Source organism: Chiloscyllium punctatum, chromosome 23 (assembly GCF_047496795.1).
Source record: "Chiloscyllium punctatum isolate Juve2018m chromosome 23, sChiPun1.3, whole genome shotgun sequence".
NCBI lineage: Eukaryota > Metazoa > Chordata > Chondrichthyes > Orectolobiformes > Hemiscylliidae > Chiloscyllium > Chiloscyllium punctatum.
The window spans coordinates 26,115,658-26,139,176 of NC_092761.1; the positions used below are offsets into that span (position 1 = coordinate 26,115,658).

At 37.7% G+C, this 23,519-nt stretch overlaps 1 long non-coding RNA gene across 4 annotated transcripts in view; it reads left to right on the top strand.

Annotated features, from left to right (window-relative positions):
* The window catches only part of LOC140494039 (uncharacterized), a 44,478-nt gene that overhangs the window by 17,350 nt on the left and 3,609 nt on the right, over positions 1–23,519 (top strand). Inside the window, exons 2-5 of one of the 4 annotated variants that reach the window (XR_011963871.1) lie at positions 6,736–6,853; positions 14,848–14,945; positions 15,342–15,374; positions 16,469–17,272. This is a non-coding gene — a long non-coding RNA (uncharacterized lncRNA). Of the gene's footprint in view, positions 1–6,735; positions 6,854–14,847; positions 14,946–15,341; positions 15,375–16,468; positions 17,273–23,519 lie in introns of those variants that run through there. The other 3 variants (XR_011963869.1, XR_011963870.1, XR_011963868.1) reach the window with 3 other exon arrangements.

The window sequence follows — 23,519 nt, forward strand, 5'->3', positions numbered from 1 at the left end:
TCCATTTTGGAAAAGCAAACGAGGGCAGGAATTATACACTTAATGGGAAGGTCCTGGGGAGTGTTGCTGAACAAAGAGACCTTGGAGTGCAGGTTCATAGTTCCTTGAAAGTGGAATCATAGGCAGGGTAGTGGAGAAGGTGTTTGGTGTCCTTGCCTTTACTGGTCAGTGCATTGAGTAGTGGAGTTGGGACGTCATTTTGTGGCTGCACAGCACATTGAATCAGCCACTTCTCGAATTCTGCTTTCAGTCCTGGTCTCCCTGCTATCGGAATGATATTGTGAAACTTGAAAGGGTTCGGAAAAGATCCGCAAAGATGTTGCCAGGGTTGAGGGTTTGAGCTATATAGGTAGAGGGTGAATAGGCTGGGGCTGTTTTCTCTGGAGCATCGGATACAATTGTGAGGGGCATGGATAGGGTAAATCCCAGGGTCTTATTCCCAGGATATGAGAGTCCAAAGCTTGGGGGCACAGGTTTCACATGTGAGGGAAAAGATTTAAAAGGGATCTAAGGAGCAATGTTTCCAGCTGAACATGGTACGTTTATGGAATGAGCTGCCAGAGGAAATGTGGAGGCTGGTACAATTACCCAGTTATGCCTTTGAGATGTTGGATGTGATTAGCAAAAGTTTAGAAGGATATAGGCCAAAAGCTGGCATATGGGATGAGATTAATTTAGGATATCTGGTCGGGATGGACAAGTTGGATCGAAGGGTCTGTTTCTCTGCTGTACATTATTATGACACTACTAAAATTAAGATGGGTTTCTCTTTTATGGAGAGTTAGCAGAAGGTCAGATAATTCTCCTTGGAGCTGAGATTAGGCAGTGATTTTGACCAGGAGCAGATTTGAATCCAGGATATTTAATTTACAGAGAGATTAGAGGATTAGATTAGATTAGATTACTTACAGTGTGGAAACAGGCCCTTCGGCCCAACAAGTCCACACCGCCCCGCCGAAGCGCAACCCACCCATACCCCTACATCTACCCCTTACCTAACACTACGGGCAATTTAGCATTGCCAATTCACCTGACCTGCACATCTTTGGACTGTGGGAGGAAACTGGAGCACCCGGAGGAAACCCATGCAGACACGGGGAGAACGTGCAAACTCCACACAGTCAGTCGCCTGAGGCGGGAATTGAACCCGGGTCTCTGGCGCTGTGAGGCAGCAGTGCTAACCACTCACGGTGGCACAGAGGGAGAAATTATTAACGTCACAATTTTTAGTAACTACTTTCAGGTAACTGGCAAATAATGCAGGTTAAAAATGTGAAGATTATTTTACTCACTAAGTTCTGAGCATCTGGAACAGTTTGACCGACAGCTCGATGCAGATTCAGTAGTTTTTGTCAAAACAAATTTGGAATTTAACATGTTTAAGGAAGGATTTGGAGGGCTATGTCCAAATGGGAGGTGAGTTGGGACTGACTGGCACCATCTCCAGAGGGGGAGAGTACAGCCCCAATGGGCTGAATAGCCCCAAACCCCTGTTATCTGTGTTACTGCCCATTCACTGTGAATGATGAAGCTCATCCCAGGGCAGAGTCATAGAGACATACAGCATAGAATTAGACCCTTTGGTCGAACTGGTCCATGCCGACCAGATATCCCAACCTAATCTAGTCCCATTTGCCAACATTTGGCACATATCCCTCTACACCCTTCCTGTTCACATACCCATCCAGATGCCAAATTGTGTAATTGTACCAGCCTCCACCACTTCCCTGAACAGAAGATTCCATGCACGCACCAATCTCGGTGTGAAAAAAGTTGCCTCTTTGTTCCCTTTTAAATCTTTCCCCTCTCACCTTAAACCTACACCTTCTCTTCTAGACTCCCCCACCCCAGGGAAAGACCTTATCTATTTTTCCCATCCATACTCCTCATGATTTTATAAAGCTCTATGAGGTCACCTCTCAGCATCTGATGCTCTTGGGAGGAGCCCACTCATGTCACAATGGGGCCCAGTGATTGACAGCAACTTCAGACCAATAGGAGAATTGGCGTGATCCTCCAGCCAATGGGAGTGAATTGGGGTGGGTCCTGCAGACCAACGCGTAGCCATAAGCTGTGCAGGCGCAGTGTCACGGTGATGGGGGACCGAGTGAGTGTGAAGGGAGTGGGAGAGGCTGCAAAGTCTGGGGAAGAAATGGAGCTGTTGTGGACTGGGAGGGTTTATAAATGCACGGTTTTAGGCTGCTAGACTTGAATTAGAAATTCCTGGTAAATTAGAACCAAAAGAACTGTGGATTCTGTAAATCTCACACAACAACCAAAAGGGACTGGAAAAGCTCAGCAGGTCTGGCAGCATCTGTGAAGAGAAATCAGAGTTAACGTTTTGGATCTGCTGATCCTTCCTCAGAACTGATGTGACTGAAAAGAAATGTCGGTTTATATGCAGAAGGTAGGGGTTAAGGAGTAAACGATAGGTGGTGATAGAGTCCAAAGAGATGGGAGCAGTTGGACAACGGAGTGGATAACGATCTGGCTGGGGGAGGGTAAATAGTTGTTTATGGGGACTGTTAGTGGCTAACCATAGGTAATGTGTAATGATAGGCTGTAATAACAAGGCCTGGTATGTGGGTTAAGAGGCTCGGGCGCTCGGACATTGGAGAGTCCAGGACCTAAAATAATTGAATTTGATACTGGGGATAGAGGGGTGCAGGGTCCCCAAGTAGAAGATGAGGTGTTGTTCTTCCAGCTTGCATGAATGTGTAGCGCTGGAAAAACACAGCAGGTCAGGCAGCATCTCAGGAGCAAGAGAATTGACGTTTTGGGCATATTCCTTTCATCAGGAATGCAGGGATTGGGGGGGGAATGTTCCAGATTCTGACAATGATCTGTTCATTCAGAAACTGCTGAAGTCTATGTTGACTCTAGGGTTACAAAGGTCTGAGTTGAAAGATGAGGTGCAGTTCCTCAGCTCCCATTGAGATACATTGGAACAGTACAGGAGGCTGAGGGCAGTGTAGATGTGAGAAGGCAATGAAAATGACAGGGCTGCACTGTGAGGGCTGCTTGGCTCAATGTGTGTTTTGGAGTTGGGTGTAAACAGAGTGAGGGGAGACAGGGAGAAGGTGAAACCCTCAGCTTCAGTTTTAGTTCAGGCCATTCAGAAATTCGTATGGTCCCAATGGGAACAGCCAGTTTGTAAGTGAAACCTGCTGAGTTTTTTTTTTAACAGTTTTTAAAAATATAAAGTGTCAGCTTAAGTAAAGATTGGGGCTTTTGATTATAATGGAAATGTTTGAAGTGAAGGAAGGTTTCTCGCTCATTTAAATTCTCTTAATGGGAGTAATTAGCTGAATCTGGAGACACATTATTACAGGAGACCTCAGACCCGTGGTGTGTTCCTCTTGTACAATGTGGGACATAAGGGACGCTTCCAGTGTCCCTGACGGCTATGTGTGCAGGAAGTGTGTCCATATGCAGCTACTGGGAAACTGCTTTTCAGAACTGGAGCTGAGAGTGGACTCACTGTGGAGTATCTGCAATACTGAGAATGTTATGGGCAGCACATTTAGTGAGTTAGTCACACTGCAGGTGAGGGTTACACAGGCAGAAAGGGAATGGGTGACCATCAGATCTAGTAATAGGCTCAGGAAGGAAGTGCAGGACTCCCCAGTGATCATTCCCCTTCTCAAACAGATATTGTGCACCACTTGGGATTCTGTAAGGGGGGAACAGGTGGAGTGGACTCTCAGGGGAAATCAGTAACAGCCAGGTTCATGACACCACAGATAGCTCCGCTCCACAAAACTGGATGAAGGAGAATGGCAGAGCTATACTGACAGGGGATGCAGTAAGTCAGGGTCAGAGACAGGCGCATCTGTGGCCACAGACATGAATCCAGGACAGTGGAATTGAATCCAGGTCCATTTATTGATAAGTGCACAGACCAATAAAGATCAGTGTCCCAAATGCAACCTTCAGCACCTGACCACCCTGAAGCTCGACTTTCCAGGGACTGTGCAATTGTTCTGAATCCTTCAGAGGGATTGAAGGGGATAGGGAGAAAACAGATCTACAAAATAACCGTTACCCTCTGCTCTCGGTCTCCCCCCTCTGTCTCCCACCTCCCATCATGCCTCCTCCCTACTGCAGGGAAAAGATCTTGTGTATTTATCCTTTCCATGCCCCTACTGATTTTATAAATCTCTATAAGGTCACCCATCGGCATCTGACGCTCCAGGGAAAACAGTGTATTCATCTGCTCCCTGTAGCTCAAATCTTGCAACCCTGGCAACATGCTTGTAATTCTTTTCTGACCCTTTTCAAGTTTCACAATATTGTTTTGATAGGAAGGAGATCAGAATTGCATGCAATATTCCAAGCATGACCTAACCAATGCCCTGTATAGCCGCAGTATAACCTCCCAACTCCTATACTCAGTGCTCTGACCAATAAAGGAAAGCATACTAAACACCTTCTTTACTATCCTATCGAACTGCGATTCTGCTTTCAAGGAGCTATGAACCGGCACTCCAAGGTCTCTTTGTTCAGCAGCACTCCCGAGGACCTTACCATTAAGTGTATACATCCTGCTAGTATTTGCTTTCCCAAAATGCAGCACCTCACATTTATCTAAATTAAACTCCATCTGCCAGTCCTCAGCACATTCAACCATCTGATCAAGATCCTGTTATAATCTGAGGTAATCCTCTTCACTGTCCACTACACCTCCAATTTTGTTGTGATCTTTCTAACATTACTTCCTGTGTTCACATCCAAATCATTGATATAAATTGTGAAAATTAGTGGATCCAGCACCAATCCTTTGTGACACCCCACTGGTCACAGGTTTCCAATCTGAAAAGCAAACTTCCACCACCACCCTCTGTCTTCTACCTTTGAGCCAGATTTGTATCCAAATGGCTAGTTCTCTCTGTATTCCATGAGATCTAACCTTGCTAACCAGTCTCCCATGGGGAACCTTGTTGAACGCCTTACTGAAGACCATGTAGATCATTTCCACCGCTTTACTCATGGATCCTTTTTGTTACTTCAAAAAAATTGACTCAAGTTCATGAGACGTGATTTCTCACACACAAAGCCTGTTATTAATATCCAGGACTTAACTCTGTACATTGGGGTCTGCGTCACCCAGTTATGGGTATTAATATTCTGGATAAAGTTCACGTACACCAGCTTTGTGTTAGTGACTGTGTATTGAGTCTTGTTAATTACACCAACACAGGTGAGTTCCTTATGAAAGGCAGTCCCTATATCCCTAACCCCGATCTCATCCCCACCGTAGATAGTAAGTGGGAGGAGCTCATGGAGTTTGCATGTGAGTGAGATTGAGAAAATCTTCCCTTCTTTCCACAAGCACACCAAGAAATGGTGGTAGTGTCCTTTCCTCTGGACCAAGAGGATCGGGTTCAGAGTTTGGTAACAGCGGCTTTGAAGAGGCAGAGTAGAAAACGTGCCCAAGCCACCAGACCATACAGTCTCCCAGCTGTCCCTGCCTGAGCCTCCAAACAGAACCTTCCTGTAGTTTCTCTCCTGTCAGACTCTCCCATTGCTCAGTTTGTCCAGGATCCCCTCCTGCTGCTGCACTGCTCCTGTCCCTCACTGACCTGTCCATCCCCCAGTGTCCTCCACATTCATTCGTTGTTTATACTCCCATTGTCCCAGTCTTCCAGCCCCGCCCCCTCCACTCTATTGGGTGCAGCTGCTGTCAATCACCCAGGCACCTGTGTGATCTGGAGCATGCTCTGTAGGAGGGGAGACCTGTGCACAGGCGCAGTGCTGGCCAATTGTTGGCGTATGTGCAGTATGGGTCAGTGCCAGCGAGGGAGGCTGTGGATGTGTGGGATTAATCTGTCATTGCCAGCTCCCTCCCTTCCTCCCTCTGAGAACAGGACCCAGGAGAATGGTCCCTGCCCCGGTATCGTGACAAGTGGTCGGCGTATCTGTGGGAGAGCATTTTGCAGAAAGTTATCAGAACTCGGGTGAAGATTCAGGAATGTTATGGAAAGGAACATTAATTTTCTTTCAACCAGATATGATTTGGCCAGTGCGTGCCGGATGGTTCTCATCAGAGGATCGAAGTGGGGGAAATAAATAAGAGGTTCCAGATTGGGGGAAAAAAAAATCAGTGCGAGTCTGACCCGGAAGGAAACCCTGGGAGGTTGGGGGAGGATTCACCAACACCCAGGAGGCTCCGAGTCAGACTCATTGATTTGATTAGATTTGATTTCCTACAGTGTGGAAACAGGCCCTTCGGCCCAGCCAGTCCACACCGACCCTCTGAAGAGTGACCCACACAGACCCATTTCCCTCTGACTAAAGCACCTCACACTATGGGCAATTTAGCCTTGCAGATTCACCTGACCTGCGCATCTTTGGATTGTGGGAGGAAACCGGAGCACCCGCAGACACGGGGAGAACGTGCAAACTCCACACAGACAGTCACCCAAGGCTGGAATCGAACCTGGTACCCTAGTGCTGTGGGGCAGCAGCGCCATCGTGCCACCCCTCTTTTATTAGTTCTTAGTCTGCAGGCAGGAGCTAGGAAGCTGAGTTCAAAGAGAGGAGAGAGAGTGTGAGAACTGGGTGTGGAGGAAAGGAGTGAGGCGATTGGTTTGGATTTCAGTTCACAGAAGAGAGAAATTGTGAGACTGAGATTTAAAGCTTTGGGGGAAACAAAGAAACTACAATTTAATCCTATAATTGTCTTATCAATTTCCATCCTGTATTAACAGTGGTAACTTGTTTTCTCTGTTGTAGAATTCTGAAAGGGCGGATTTGTGGATGAGAAATTCAAATTGAACTTCCTGTTCAGTTTTGATAGTTACTTGATCCGTGCCGATCTGAATATCACTGGCCTTTTCATCTGGAAGGAAAGGTGTGTATTCTGTCCGTGGGCGAATATTTCAAATCTCAGTGTGGCTGGAAACATTACTGAGACACAGCCAAGTCCATGTCGGCGTGGTGACTGAGGAGAGAGAGTTCATTTGTTTTTAAAAGTCTGAAAAAACATGGCACATTTCCCAGGAACAATTAAGTTACAGGTTTGTTTTGTATGAGGACAAGGTTTTAATTAATCATGCAACCAGACAGACACAAGGATACCTGCACCATGGAAAACCATGGAAACGGGATTGTTGTAAAGGAATTAATTATCGAACAGGGCTTGTAATCTATTGGCATTGTCACGTCTGTTCCAGCGCCGTGGGGAAACACTGGAAATGTGATGAATGTAATGTAGGTTTCAGTTATTAAACTGGAAAAAGTGCAGAACAAATTTAAAAGAATATTTGCCAGGGCTCAGGGGTCTGAGTTATAGGGAGAGGTTGGACAAGCGAGGATTTTTTTTTGTTTAGAGCAGAGGAAACAGAGGTGGGATCGTTTCTGGAAGTGTATAAGATCATGAGATGCTGAGGTAAGGTGAATGCACTCAGTCTCTTTCCCAGGGAATCAAGGAGTGGAGGGCATCAGTTTAAGGTTAGAGGAGAAATTCTGAAAGGGAAGCTGAGGGGCAACTGTTTTACACAGAGGGTGGTATGTATATGGACTGAGCTGGCAGTGGAAGTGGTTGAGGTGGGTACATTAACAACATCTAAAAGGCATTTGGACAAATACATAGATAGCAAAGGGTCAGAAGCAGATGGGCCAAGTGCAGGGAAATGGGGTTAGCATGGAGAGACATTCTGGTCGGCATGGGCCAGTTTGGGCCAAAGGGCCTGTCTCTGCTGTAGGATTCTATAACTCTAAGTGTATTTACTATTTCTCCCACTAACTCTGGTAGTACCCTGGGATGTATTCCATCAGGACAAGGAGACTTGTCCACCTTTAGCTCCATTAACTTGCCCAGCTCTAATTCTTTCATGATAATGGTTATTATCTAGGTCCTCACCTTCCTCAGTCTCCTTATCAATTACTGCCATGCTCTTCGTATCCTCCACTGTGAAGACTGACTGCTGTGTGCTCATATTCCTGAACCCTGCTGGATAGGAATAACCAGGCACAGAACTCTGAGAGGTCTTCTTTGAGTCTTTATTGGTGAGACATGGCAGTTACATGGATAGTGTACATGCAAAATACCTTCAGGCAGCATCAGGTAACTCCCCGCCTGTCTGATGTACAGCTCCCATTCTTGTATCTTTGTGGTTTTAAATGGATGCTGTCTGTGAATATTATCTCCATGGCAATGGCAGTTAAAAAGTCGAGTTCAGCTCAGCACTTTGTGGTTAACCACATACCCCTCGCCCACACCCCTGTGGCTCAGTCAGGTATCTAACAGGCACTTCAGTTTCAGTGGGGCTGTATGTCAGGATTCTGATGTGGAAGAGCCGGTGTTGGAGCGGGGTGGGCAAAGTTAAAAACCACACATCACCAGGTTATAGTCCAACAGGTTTATTTGGAAGTACAAGCTTTTGGAATGTGCTGTGATTTTTAACTTGATCAGGATTATCTCTATGGTAACAGTTAAATGCTTCAACAATTACAGAGGCCATATGTTCCCCACACAATACATTCCCCTCGAAGTTGTACATTGTTGAAAGGAAGAGAAATTGTCTTCAGCTGAATAGTCACATTGAGTGACTGATGCATTTTAAAAATCAAAGTACAATGATCATGCAGTTTTGTCAATTTGTCTTTCAAAGAATTGTCATGCGATTCCTGTTTATTTAAGTCTATCATTCCTTTATTCTATTGTTATTGTAAAATATTGTTTAATTTCCAGTCCATTACACACAGAAACTACCTAATTAATTCCCATTCAAATTACTGCAATAAACAGCTGATTAGTTTTCATTTGAGTAACCACATTAAACATAATATTGCAGTCCTACCGTCCTGAGTGGGAACATTATGAAAGCATCTTGTGGAATTGTGGCAGTGTCTCTATTACTGCACCCGAGGGAAGGTTTCAAATCACACCTTCAACACAAATATATCAAGAGCTGTTCTGAATGTTGATTACAGAGTACCTAAATTACAGATTGAATTGCTTTTCAATCCAACATTAGATCTGCTTTTATCTATTATATCAATAATCACAAAATCTGATACTTATTTATGTCAGGTTACCAAGAAATATGTGTACACGTATCCCCCACTTTTGGAAAGTTTGCTTTAGCCACTTGGCTTTTCCAAAAGACTAACATCTGTCCCTGCTTTCTTTAACTGAAAGGAATCTGAAGAGGATTTTCACTTTTACGAAAAAAAGGAAAAAGATTAATGCTTCTTCGATTTACCACTTTTCAGCTTATGAAAGGTTTCATAATAACGCTCTACTTTTGGATAATGGGGATACCTGTATCTAATTCTGTTGCTTGTAAGTTCCTAGAGAATATTTGAAAATGTTGCAGAATTAATGATTACGATGCCTAAGTAATGAGATTGATTTTTTTTGTTGCAAAGGGGCAAGTCCAAAAAATTAAAACACATTAAACATTATTCTCTAGTGCTATAAATTTGAAATAAAGTTGATATCTTCTTCAGTAAACTAACAAATGCTACCACCTATTACTTGTCAGTCAGCTGGTTACCTACTTTGTAACTAAATGGTGTGATTCATCTACATATTTTCTGTCCTTTGATCAAAGTAAATTTGTAATTGTTGTTCAGTTTATGAATTGTCAGAAACTTGTTTTTATTTTTCCATTCACATGTTCATTTTGACCATAAGATTGAAATGCTTTGAAAATATTGGAGTTTGTTCATTTAAAAATAAAGTTTGCACATCTCTCACATATCTCATTTCTTGTATTATGATTCAAGAATATTTTCTGGTGGAATTCGAGTAAATTCCAAACATTTGTTGGGTTCAGACAAGATCTTTAACACCCAGTTATCGATCTGTTGTTAATGTTTCAGCTGGTTACATGGACATTGGTTAGGTACTCATTCAGAGAGATCAACTAACAATTATAAACTATTTGCAGCATTATTGAATTGAAAGGAAGATTCAATTCTTCAGACGTCCAAACATTTTTTGGAAGGAATTGCTTTTTCATTCAAATGTCTAGGCTGTTCAAGAATTCTATATCGCCTTCCATTGGTTTTCTTGTCGAGAATGCAAATTTATAGTTCATGTGAATTTTAATGTGTTCTGTATTTTGAGACTAGTATCAGATTTAAGAAGAAAAGGAGAAGCAATTAACATGAAAACTTTAGTGAATAGAAAGCACAGAAAATTAAATTGACAGAAGCAACTTTTAGTATAATTTCTGAATATTCAGTCAAATATTTCTAATGTCAAAAGTGTGGCACTGGAAAAGCACAGCAGTTCAGGCAGCATTCGAGGAGAAGCAGAATGAACGTTTTGGGCATAAGCCCTTCATCAGGAATTTTTTCTGATGACGGCCTAATGTTCGAAAGGTCAATACTCCTGCTGTTTGGATGTGCCTGCCCTTTTCCAATGCCACACTCTTGGCTCTGATCTTCAGCTTCAGCTTTCCTCATTTTCTCCAAATATGTTCAGTGAACGTGAACTGAAAAGGTTAGCATCAGCAGTTGAACAAGACCAAATTAACATTTTTTTGCAATATTTATAGTGAAAACCTGTTTGAGAACATGCAACAAATCAGATCAAACAACATCTCTTGCCTTTACAACCCTTGGCCATTCATAATAAAGAATAACCATGCTTTGAATAACCAGTATGGTGTATAATTACTGAATTGAAATACCACATGACAATGATTGCATTTATTGGAGGGAATGATAACCAGATCCTTACTGTGATAGTGGTGATTGATCTCAGGAACAATAAGATATTTACTGTGATTATTCCACTGAACAGTAATTAGATGGTCATGAAGATCTTTGTGTGGCTTTATGTGCAGTGTTTTGTGTGAACATTGATTTCAGTAACATTGAGATATTTTACAAGATTGACAATTGACTATTAAAGGTAAGTTTTAAAGGCAACATTTTTTTAAAAATTGTCCGTTTTGTTTAGCGAAACACTATTCTAATTATATGGAATCCCTACTGTGTGGAAACAGGCCATTTGGCCCAACAAATCTACACTGACGTTCCAACGAATAATCCACTCAGCACCATTCTGCTCTCAGGTTACTGGACATTTACCCCTGACTAATGCACATAACCTACACATCCCTGAACAGACCGTGCAGCTTAGCATGGCCAATTTACCTAATCTGGACATCTTTGGATTGTGGGAGAAAACAAGAACATGCAAGCTCAACACAAACATGTGGCCGAGGATGGAATCAAACCCAAGTGCATAACACTGTAAGACACAAGTGCTAACCACTGATCCTCTGTTCTCAATGCCCAGCCCCCATGTAAGAAGTGAGATAAGTGAGAGACGTGCAAAACGAAAAGTAAAAATCCCTAACAAATCATGAATGAACAATAATTAGAAAATTAATATGATCCAAGGACACAACAATATTCAGGTGAATTATATTGTTTAACAACAAATTTGGGAATGAGCTAACTAATGAATAACGAGAAGTGACATTTGTTTGTTTTACTGATGAAGAAATTGACTTGCTTTTCCTCTTTGCAATACCGCAGAATAGCGATTTATGTGTCTGAAATGTTTGAATTCAGCTCTTTCCAATGAAAAAAAATCAGTACAATCACATCGACTTCTTTATCTTTAAGACTCAAACATTCTCAATTACTTTCCAGGAATTTAGAACCAGCAGAATTAGTTAATTTGGTTTCTTGGGAACTCGAAGAGAATAAACAGCAGATTCTATGAATTAGTCATTCAATGCGATTATTCAGCTGAAGACAACATCCCTTCTTTGCAAAAATGCTCAATTTCGAAAAATTCAAAATGCATTGTCATTGTTTAATGAGACAATACAGAGCTATTAATTCTTTTTCATTTGACTTAACAAAACGCAGGAATTTTACATGATTTTGTTGCATGAAAAAATACTTAACTCTTATTGTGATTAGAAATACAATAAATGTTCGCAACAAACTGAAATTTATGTAAATGAATTCAACTATGTTTCCGTGGGTAAAATAAGAATTAATGTTAACAATGATTGAGAGATTGTACACTACAATATATTTAGTTATTCATGTAAAGAGCCATAATTCCACATTTACGGCAAATACTGGATTGAATAATTATTAGGTATGAGCAACAACTGGATTATAAAATTCGATCAATGAATTTAGAAATAATGAGAAATCTCATTTTGCTATGTTAGTGAGGAATATGTGCAAACAAACAGGAATTATTGCAGTGAAAAGTAATTGCAGGTCTGTGAGTTTAAAGTCTGTGATTATGGAGATTATTCAAATAAGCAAACATTAGACATTCACAATTAATTTTGGATGGGAAGTCCTTGGGTCCATTGTGAGAAACTTGACCTGAAAATAAAGTTTCCTATTGCAGTGTTGGTACTTAGAAACAATTGGTCAAATTAAAATGTGAATTTCACTTTACTTGTTCAAAAAACTTTCTCAAATAATTGCGCAATTATTATCATGACAATGGCTTGATAATGTTGTAATATGAGCAATTAAAATGATTCAATATTTCAAAAACACTTTGATGTTGATTGGATATTTATTAAAATTGGTAAATTGTGGATTAATATATAGTAACTAGCTTTATGAATTGAAGAAAAAATGAGCCAATCAGTGATTATAGAACAATTCTTTTCTTTCTCTACTAAAAAATGCAGGTAACACAAGAAATATGAATTTCTGTCAAATGGTTTCCTCATAGAGACATGTTATTTTAATTTAGATGATTAATATTATGATCAGAGTTCAGACATTTGTGTCAGAGTTTGGAAGAAAGTGAATAGATAATGAACGTGAGCATGAAAGTGAACAAATGATGCAGTCAATGACATTTGGTACATAAAGGAATTATAATAATTGTGTCATTATTGTACAGTTATGAATAATGTTGGAATAGAAAAACCAAAAAGAATCAAAGCAGTTGATTCAAAGCAGTTCTTTTCTTACAATTAAATGAAACCAATACTCATTTTGCAGAGAACATGATTTGAAAAAAAAATCATTTATTGTGTTATCTATTCTGAAAACTATTTCAATTTTGCAAAAATGGAGACTTTCCCAAATTCAAAATTTAGGTCTGCTGAATTATACACTAAAAATGGTTGTAATTTGAAATATCTCTTGCACACAAATGTAAAATGAGTAAACTTAAAGATTATTAGAATGATAAAACGTTTGTTGTTTGCATGATTGTATTACAGTCAATATCCGTGATAAAGTAGAAGCATTGTTTTAAGCAACATAAATCATCTTTAACTACTGAACTGACATAGAAGATATCAATTGCACTTGTTGCATGGAATAGTAACCAAATGCTGACTGTTGTCATTGGTTTCAGGAGCAATAAGGTTATTCTACTGAACAATAATCAGATGGTGATGGAAGTCTTTGTGTTGCTTTATGTGTAATGCTTAGTGTGAACATTGGGTTCGATAAAATTGAGATATTTATATCAATTAGGAACAGAGTGATAATTGGGTGCAAATGATCTGATTTAAAATCAGGCAGTTTTTGATATTACGAGGATTGCTGAGTGAAACATTCTTAAACCATCATGCAATCAATGGGATAAGTGAGAGATATGCAAATTGAACTTTAAAATGAACACACCCTGATATTTTCACACTATTTCAATGTCACATTCAATATAAATAGGTGACTGGAAAGCTAAAAACAAACCTCACACAATTCATAAACTGACCAGTAATTAAAAATTGGTAATAATAGCACGTGACATTTGTTTATTTTACTGAAGAAGTAATTGATCTTTTTGCATATTTATAGCACTGGAACATAAAATTCTATGTGTTGTTTTAACTAAGATCTACAGAACAAGAGAAAATTAATGACTATCATGACTTCGTGTATTTCAGCTTTATGACTGCAACATTCTCAAATATTTTCTGAGGAATATTGATTGAGTAGAATTAGATATATCTTGCTATTAGTAACCAGAAGAAAGTATATGGCAGATACTGTGATTATTGGAATGAACGATGATACCTCCAAATAATCTACTGATATTGTGATTGGATATACAATAAGTGTCAGCATCGAAGTAAATTATAATCAAATCAATTCAAAAATGTTTCCAAGTTAAAAATAATTACAATATTCACAATGACTGTGAGATTATACATTGCTATGTCCTTGCAGTATTTATTGTACAGAAGCATAATTCCCCATTTATACCACTTACTGGACTGCACAATTATTGTATACAAGATATATTAGCAACAAAGGGATTTTTAAAATCATATTCGTGAATTTGAGAATAGTGAGATATCTCATCTTGATATTAGACTGAGTAATATGTAGAAATGAAGTGTAATATTGCAGGGGAAAGTAATTGGACCTCTCTGAATTTCAAAGGCTGAGATAATTATTATCATTCAAATGAGCAAAAATCAGATACTTACAAATAATTTTGCAAGGGATATTATTGGTCGTTTTGTATTTGCAATGGCCTGAACAAATGGTATTAATATAGTAGCATTGACAATAAGAAATAATGAATGAAATTTTAAAAACACTGAATTTTTACGAAGTCTAAGTTAAATTGCTGTGTAATTATTGTAATTGATAATTGCTTTTAGAATCCTGACAGATAAGTTGCCTTAATATTTTGAAAACACTTTGCTCTGATGTTGATTGGATATTCATTAAGATTAAGAAACTGAAAATTAAAGCATAAAACTTAGCTGTATGATGTGAAGAAAATCATTCAGCAATAATTGAAAAAAAAATGACTGTTCAAAAATGCACGCAACGTAAAAGTTATATGCTTTCTTCCAGTAGTTTTCTTGAAGTGTCATGTCCATTTTATTAATGTAACTTTTATCACAATAAATGCTTCGACATTTATTTCAGAATTAGGAGGAAACGGATTAGGCCATGAAAGTGACTATGACTGTGAACAAAAGGTGGAGTCAATGACATTTCATCCGGAAAGGAATTCTCATAATTGGGTGAGTATTTGTCACTGATGAGTAACATGAAAGGAAAAGGAAAATTTTCAACATCTCCAAGCAATTTTTTTCTTAAAATGAAATAAAAATAAAAAATCATTTTGGAGGACACATGATTGTTTCCTTTTTTTTCAATCATTTAATGTGACATTTGAGCTGAAGACTAGTTCCCGTTTCCCCTATTGTAGTCTTTACCATAATTTAAAATTTAGTGTTAGTTGAACTAAAGAGCTAATGGATATACCCCCATTGTTTTCTTGTATATCAAAAAAAGCAAATGAAAAGCAATTTTATCCTGAAAATGACATTGCTCAAAATGTAATCATTTCACACACAATAAATGTTTGTATTGAATTGAAATGTCATTAGAGCTGCAGAAGTGTTTTTCCTTGACAGGGAATGAAGACTCAGGAGGCAGGCTGAGCTCAGGTATGTGGAAGATGTTTACTCATGCAACAATCAGTTCATGAAGGGACCGTCCCCCGAGGCCAATCTCGGAAGGGAGATCCATGACACACTGTAACATGTACAGTAAAAAGCTGCATTTTTATGCACATATAATGTGACAGCCCTCTCCTCCTCATCCAGACACTCAAACCAAACACATAGTCTCAGATGGGCATCCTAATGGACAGTCCCAGATTCTTATCTCATGTTGTTTAACAGGTACTATAATCTCCAGGCCTTGGGATCTTTCCACCATCTCATTCATTCAGATTCCAAAGTTATTGCTACACTCCCTCGGGCCTCTCAGGATGCCTTATCTGGTGTGACATTTTGAATTCTACTGTTTATTATATTTTACTTTATCAAAGTCAATTACTCCACATATTGTTCACTGTCCTAATTATTTATGTACAAAGAAATACAAACGACAGTTAGTTTTAACTTACTTGCTATAAGATTAGTAATATGACTTGTGTTATAAAGTTCGTTACATTGTGTAAAATCATATAGCTACTCTAACTGTCAGGACTTTATAATTAATGGGCAGTGAACATCATATCTTGAAGTTAATTCCTAAAAGTAGCTAACTTCACATCTAAGTCTAAATGCTTTTCTCTAATGCTTTTTAATAGGCATTGGTTACATGTATCTAACTTGTGTTGCAAATTACCTCTATGATTCTCAAGAATCTGCAATTAGAACCTTTGTTTAATGTTCTGAGTAACTTTAAAATAATAACTTTTCTGACAAACAAACTCTTCTGTTGTCGTGATAGCTGCTTACTGAGTTAACTGGGCTGCATCCTGCAGCTGCTGTTTATTCATTTACTGGGACAATTATCCTTTCATTTATGAAGATCGGGATTGGTCATTTGTCTGTATGCTGTATAGAATTCTATAGTCCTGGTGTTGGAGTAGGTCCACTGGTAGTGTGTTTTTTTTAATGAAATGCTGGAACAGACTGTTAGTCTTATTTATCACCCCTCTGACACCTTGTGTTTTAGTTCTCAGGTACTCTGCCTCTTTTTGATTGTCAGGCATTTTGTATGAGCCAATATGAACTATTTTCTGTTCCAGATGGAGGCAGGCCACACCCACAACAGAAAAACAACTAAGATTGAAGTATTGCAAAAAAAAATCACCATTCGCTACCAATGGTATCTATACAGTGCAATACGTTTCCATCACTGAGCCTAAATTTCACACTGAAAGTTGGATATACTGGATTTGATCAATTATTAAATATTAGATATAAACAACAATTAGTCTTAAAACCATTTCATAGCAAACTTAAAAATGATTAGAAATCTCATATCGCTGCCTGTGATGTGTCAAAATGAACAGAATTTGTTGAAGTGCAAAACAATCAGATGTCTGTTAATATGTAAGACTGAATATTAATCCAATGATTTCTGTGAACATTCAAAGGAGAAAGGAACAGATATTATCTGTGAGTGTTGGATGGGGAATCATTAGTTAGTTTGTTGTTGTGCCGACCTGGAATAAGAGAACTATTATTCTTTGTAATATTGGCACTAAGACATAATGGATTAAACTAAAATGTGAATTTGATGATGTTTATTACGAAACCTAAACTGAATTGCTGTGTGATTTTTGGAGAGACAATAAATTATTAATTAATTTTAGAACTCTGACAAAGTGAATGAATCAATATTTCCAAATAGGTTTGCTCTGATGTTGATTAGTAATTTATTAAGATCAGTCAACTGAGAATTAAAATGCTGGCATGATGGTTTGAAAAGACATTGGACATTCAGTGAACATTGGTTTGTTATTCAAAATCCTCAGATCTTCAAGAATTCTAAACTTGGTGTCTCTGCTTTCCTTCTAGAGAAATATAATATATAATAAGAACAAGTTATGTATTATATTTCATTCATGCAATTTTTCATATAATCAATATTTAGACACGAGTCAGAATTACAAAGAAAATAAGTCAGTAAGGAACTTTTTTTCACAGAAAAATACAGTCAACAGCATTTGTCAAGGTATTTGTTTCACTATTGTCTTTGAATAAACAGATGAATTCCTTTTATGGGGATCTGTTCACAATGTAATGAACCTCAATTATATTTTATCATAATTATTAGATTGGAAACCTATCAGAAAACTTGCCTGTAGTCAGGACTTGCTTCACCTCAATACATGTTACAATTAGCGTCCACAGCCATAAGTAATAAAGTGTCATCATTGGTCTGGGAAAGTTATAGTGTGTAAATTATAATAAGGTGTCTCGTACATATGTTTGGATCTGATTAGAACATGATGATTGCTGTGATAATTGATCCTGAGAACAATAAGGTACTTACCAAGAGGTTTTCACCGAACAGTAATTAGGTGGCCTTGAAGACCATTACAAGTACCTTGATTTCAATAATGTTGAGCTGATCTCCATGATTTGGGAAATGTTTCACAACATTTTACCAGACTTCTGGATTCTAAGCATCCAATGGGTTTCGAGTAAACACCCTTCTGTTGTTGTCATTCTCAAGTGAGGTATATAATGCTCAGGCACTGGCTGGAAGTCTACTTCAACCTCTCCAAATACAACTCTCAGGTTGGTTGTAACTGGATCTCCCGAACCTTTGTGAGCTCTTTGACCGGGCCTTCCACTGTTTTCTGGAGCTGATTATTTTGTCTACCTTTTCAGCTCCAATTTCTCCAGCTGTAGGAATATTTAGAATGTTCACTTATGAGCCACAGGTCACTTGACCTGAGTGGATAGATAAATATGGTTCACTTATTGTTGTAATAATGAATTGAGAATGAATCTTTGCATTTTAACAAACAAAATGATTCAATATTTTTCAGCAGTTTACAGTGAGATTGATTAGATAGTCATTAAGAGAGATCAACTAACAATTATAAGCTACTTACAGGATTATTGAATTGAAAAAGGATACAGATGTGCAGAGATTTTTTAGAAGGCATTGCTTTTTCATTCAAATATATAGGCTGTTCAAGAAGTCGATGTAGCTGTTCATTGGTTCTCTTGTCCAGATGCTAATTTATAATTCATATCGCTTTTATTGTGCCCAGAATTTTGAGATTTGTATCAGATTAAGAAGAAAACGAGGAGCAATTAATATGAGAACTTGAGTGAATAGAAAGCACAGTAAATTTATATTACAGAGGAAACAGTCAATAATTGTTTATAACCTCACATAAGTCAATAACCTCACATAAGCAGACACATATTTTTAATGTCGAGAGTGTGGTGCTGGAAAAGCCCAGCAGACCAGGCAGCATCCATGGAGCCAGAGATTCCCTATGAAGGTCTATGTCCGAAACGTGGTTTCTCCTGCTCCTCACATGCTGCCTGACCTACTGTGCTATTCCAGCACCATACTTTTGACGCTGATCTCCAACATCTGATTTCCTCACTTTCTCCAAATATTTTTAATGGACATGAACTGAAAATGTTAACATCGGCAGTTGAACTAAACCAATTTTTTTTTTGCAATATTTAGACTGAAAACCTGTTTGTGATCATGTAACACATCAGGACATATGAACATCTCTTCCGTTAGAATCCTTGACCATTCATAATAAAGAATAACCACTGCTTTAACCAACCAGTACCGTGTGTAATTACTGAACTGAAATACCAGAGGACAACTACTGTATTTATTGGAGGGAATGATAACAGATCCTTACTTTGGCAGTGGGGATTGATCTCAGGAACAATCAGATAGTTACTCTGATCATTCCCCTGAACATTAATTAGCTGGTCATGAAGCCCTAAATGTGACCTCATGTTTAGTTTTTTGTGTGAGCAATGATTTCAAAAATATTGAGATATTTTACAAGATTTAGGAAGAATTGATAAACAAGTGTGAAAGATATTAACTAAAGGCAACTTTAAAAAAGTTAGAATTGCTGAGAGAAACGCAATTAAACTATTGTAGAATCCCTATTAGCAGTGTGGTAACAGGCCATTTGATTGAAAAAAAATGATCCTCCAAAGAGTAACCCACCCAAACACATTTCCCGACCATATTCCTCTACATTTACTGCTAACTAACATACACATCCCTGAACACAATGTACAATTTAGCATTGCCAGCACATCTTTGGATTGTTGGAGGAAACCACAGCAAAGTCACATAGACTTGGGGAGAATGGGTAAAGTACACAAAGATAGTTACCCAAGGATGGGATCAAACCGAGATCCATTGCACTGTGAGGCAGCATTGTTAATGACTGAGCCAATGTGAAATGATATGCAATAAGTAAAATCAGTGAGAGGTAATCAAGGACAAATTTCAAATAAACACCCTCCGCTATTGTCAAAGCATGTAAAATTTACATTCAATACGAATAGATGACTGGAAAACAAAAAAAAATCTCCAACAATTCACGAATGAAAAATAATTAGAAATTTAATTTGATCAAAGGTCATTCCAATATTTAGATGAATTGCATTTTTTAATAACAAATGTAGGTAATTAGCTGAGTAATGAATAATTGGAAGTGGCATATGTTTACAGATGAAGAAAGCGACTTGTTTCCCCCCCCCCCCCCCCCCTTGTAACACAGCAGAATAACGATGTGAATGTCTGAAATGTTTGAATCAAGTTCTTTCGAACAAAAAAAAATGATCACTTAGGATCACTTAGTCTTTTCACCTTTAAGACCCCAACATTCTCAAATATTTTCCAGGAATTTAGAACCAGCAGAACTAGTTAATTGCTATTCTTGGGAACCCGAAGAGAATAAACAGCAGATACTGTGAATAAGTCATTCAATGCGAACATTCAACTGAAGACAACATGCCTTCTTTTTAAAAATGTTCAACTTTCAAAAATTCAAAATTTATTGTTATTGTTGAATGAAACAATAAAGAGATGCTGATGCTTTTTCATTGGATTTTGTTGCATGAAAAATGTTTAAGTCTTATTGTGATTACAAACACAAGAAGTGTTCGCATTGAAGTGAAATATATTTACATTATTACAACTATGTTTCAACAGGTAAAATAAAAATTGGTTGTTACAATGATTGAGAGATTGTACACTGCAATGCATATGAAGAATTAACATGATTCAATATTTCAAAAGCACTTTGCTGTGATGTCGATTGGATATTTACTTGCGAGTTTCTTTCCACTGGATTCCTTGTAGAGATGGTACGTTGATTAATATTATAATCAAAGTGTCAGATTAAGGAAGAGAATTAATAGATCATGAAAATGAGCATGAAACTAAACAAACAATGAAGTCACTGCTGGGTGGTATATAAAGCGATTGGAATAATTGTGTCATTATTGTACAATGATGAATAATGTTGGAATTGAAAGAACAAAAAAAAATCAACACTTCTTTTCTTACAATGCAATGAAAGCAATAATCATTTTGTAGCATGCATGATTGGAAAAAGCAGTCTTTTAATATGACATAGAGTGAAGACTAACCTTTTTGCAAAAATGTAAGAAGTTCATAAATTCAAAATGTAGCGTTTGTTGAATTTGCAACAAAAATGGTTATAATTTGAATTGTCTCTTGCACACACACAACAGAAGAGGAGCTTAGATTGTTAGAATAGTTTAAAAAATGTTTCCAGTGTTATTGTATTACAGTCAATATCCATGATAAATTAGAATTATTGTTTTAAACAACATAAATCGTCATTAACGACTGAACTGAAATATTAGATATCAAATGCACTCACTGCATGGACTAGTAAACAAATGCTTACTGTTGTCATTAGTCTCAGGAACAATAAGATACTCGGGTTATTCCACTGAACAGTAATTAGCTTTTATGAATATCTTTGTGTCGCTTTATGTGCACTGTTTTGTGTGAACATTGACTTCAAGAAAATTGAGATATTTACATGAATTAGGAATAGATTGATAATTGGGTGTTAAGGATCTTATTTAAGATTAGACTTTTTAAATAGTTGATAGAATTGCTGAGCAAAACACACTTCAGACATCATGCAATAAATGAGATAAGTGATTGTGAGAAACGAAGTTCAGTCACTTCAATAACTTCAGTCCGGAACAAGACCTGAATCAGTAATATCGTTTATTATGCTGTTGCAAGAGGGGTGTGGTGTCCACTGTCCACAAGGCACACACACACACACACACTGAATTTAACGAGTACACAATATTTATGTAATTCATTTCTCTTCCCTCCTCCCATTGCTCCTCCCCTGTTTACATCTGTTGCTAATCTAAACCGGCTGTTTATCTCTGAACTCATCCGGCCTTGTCCATGAAAAAATGTCTATCTCTGGCCTCACAAGGCCTTTTGACCACCTCCTTCGATGGTCTTCTTGTTATTTATCCTTCTTCACTGCCATCTGTTTCCATGCTAACCAAAGCATAATTTCCTTTTATTCTTTATTTACACCGAGCTTTATGACCTTTTGATTTTTTTTTTGTTTCTGCTGAAGCGGGAAACAGATGCTTGTAACTGTTTGTACAGGCATATCTAGCTTAACCTACACCCCCTCCCCTCACAGCACCTTATCTATTTGACTGTAACATCTACCGTTATTTGCAGACACATTTCATTCTTGTATGCACGTTTTAGCTAATACAAAAGCAATTATATATTTCCTTCATATAGTTTTCATTCTTGTTACCTCAGCTCTTGGCTGAAACAATTATACATTGGTGTGAGTTCATTTACCTTGAATAAACAATGATTGCAGAAATAACACTGCTTTACCTATATCCCACAGTGATAAATATGCAAAGTCAATTTTCAAATAAATGCACTTGGATATTTTCACAGCAGTTCGATCTGACATTCTATATAAATAGGTGAGTGGAAAACTAAAACATATTTCAAGCACTTCATAAACCGATCAATAACTAAAAATTGATAAATAAAAGGAATTGGCATTTGTTTATTTTACTGAACAAGAAATTAATTTTTTCTCTTCATTGTTATAGCACTGGAGCATCAAGTTCTATGTACTGTTTGAACTCAGCTCTTCAAAACAAAAGAAAATCAATGAATATCATTACTATGTATATTTCATCTGTATGACTACAACATTCTCAAATATTTTCCAACGAATATTGATTGAGTGGAATTAGATACATTCTGTTATTAGTGACCTGAAGAAAATAAATAGCAAATACTGTGATTATTGGAATGAACAACAGATGGCAGCATATCTAATATTGAATTGAAAGGCAATTCATTTGATTCTTAGATATTTTCTAATCAACATTCAGAGATGCTCTGGCACAACTCTGTGCAAGATGGGAATTGAAACTGTACGTCCTGGTCTGGTATCAGAGCTACACAACATTCCTTCATAATGTTCCCAACCAGGCTGAGCAGGTCTACAATTACATGCTCACTGTGGTTACTCAAGTGAAAATTAATCAGATGTTTATTGTGATAATTGGATTGGAATTAAATGGATGGATCTTGTGTGAAATGTACTGAAAATTAAAGAGTAATTTACAATAATGATGGGAGTTAACAGATGTCTTAAGTAAATATGATTTTTATGATAATTTGCAGAATGACAACTTGACAGGTTTGTGTGATTACTGTAAATTGATAAACAAAAATGAATACAATCATTCTATTTGTTCAGAACAGTTTCTCATTTTATGAAATGCAAAGTTAAGTCTTTTTGCTCTACACGTAAATTGGAACAAAATGATGACTTGGGTCAGTCCATGGGACTATTCAGCTGAAGACAACTTTCATTGTTTCTGGAAATGTCTGGTTTCTAAGAAGCCACCATTTCCCGTGAGTGTTTAATGAAACAAGAAAGATGTCAATCCTTCTTTTGTGTACTTCAGAAAAGTTCATCGGAATTTAAATAATTTTGCACATGAAAAATATTCAACCATTATTGTGATGTTAACATTGAAGAGAATTACACTCAAATCATTTCAAATGTGTTTCCAAGTTTAAAATGAAAAGCAATATTCACAATGATTGAGAGATTTTACATTGACATGTCCTTGCAATAGTTATTATATGGAACCATAATTCCACATTTACATCCTTTGCCAAATTGAACAATTACTCGATATTAGCAACAATTTGATTTTAAAACTACTATTAATGAATTTAAGAATAATGAGGTATCTCATCTTACTATTCCACTGAGTAATGTGCAGAAATGA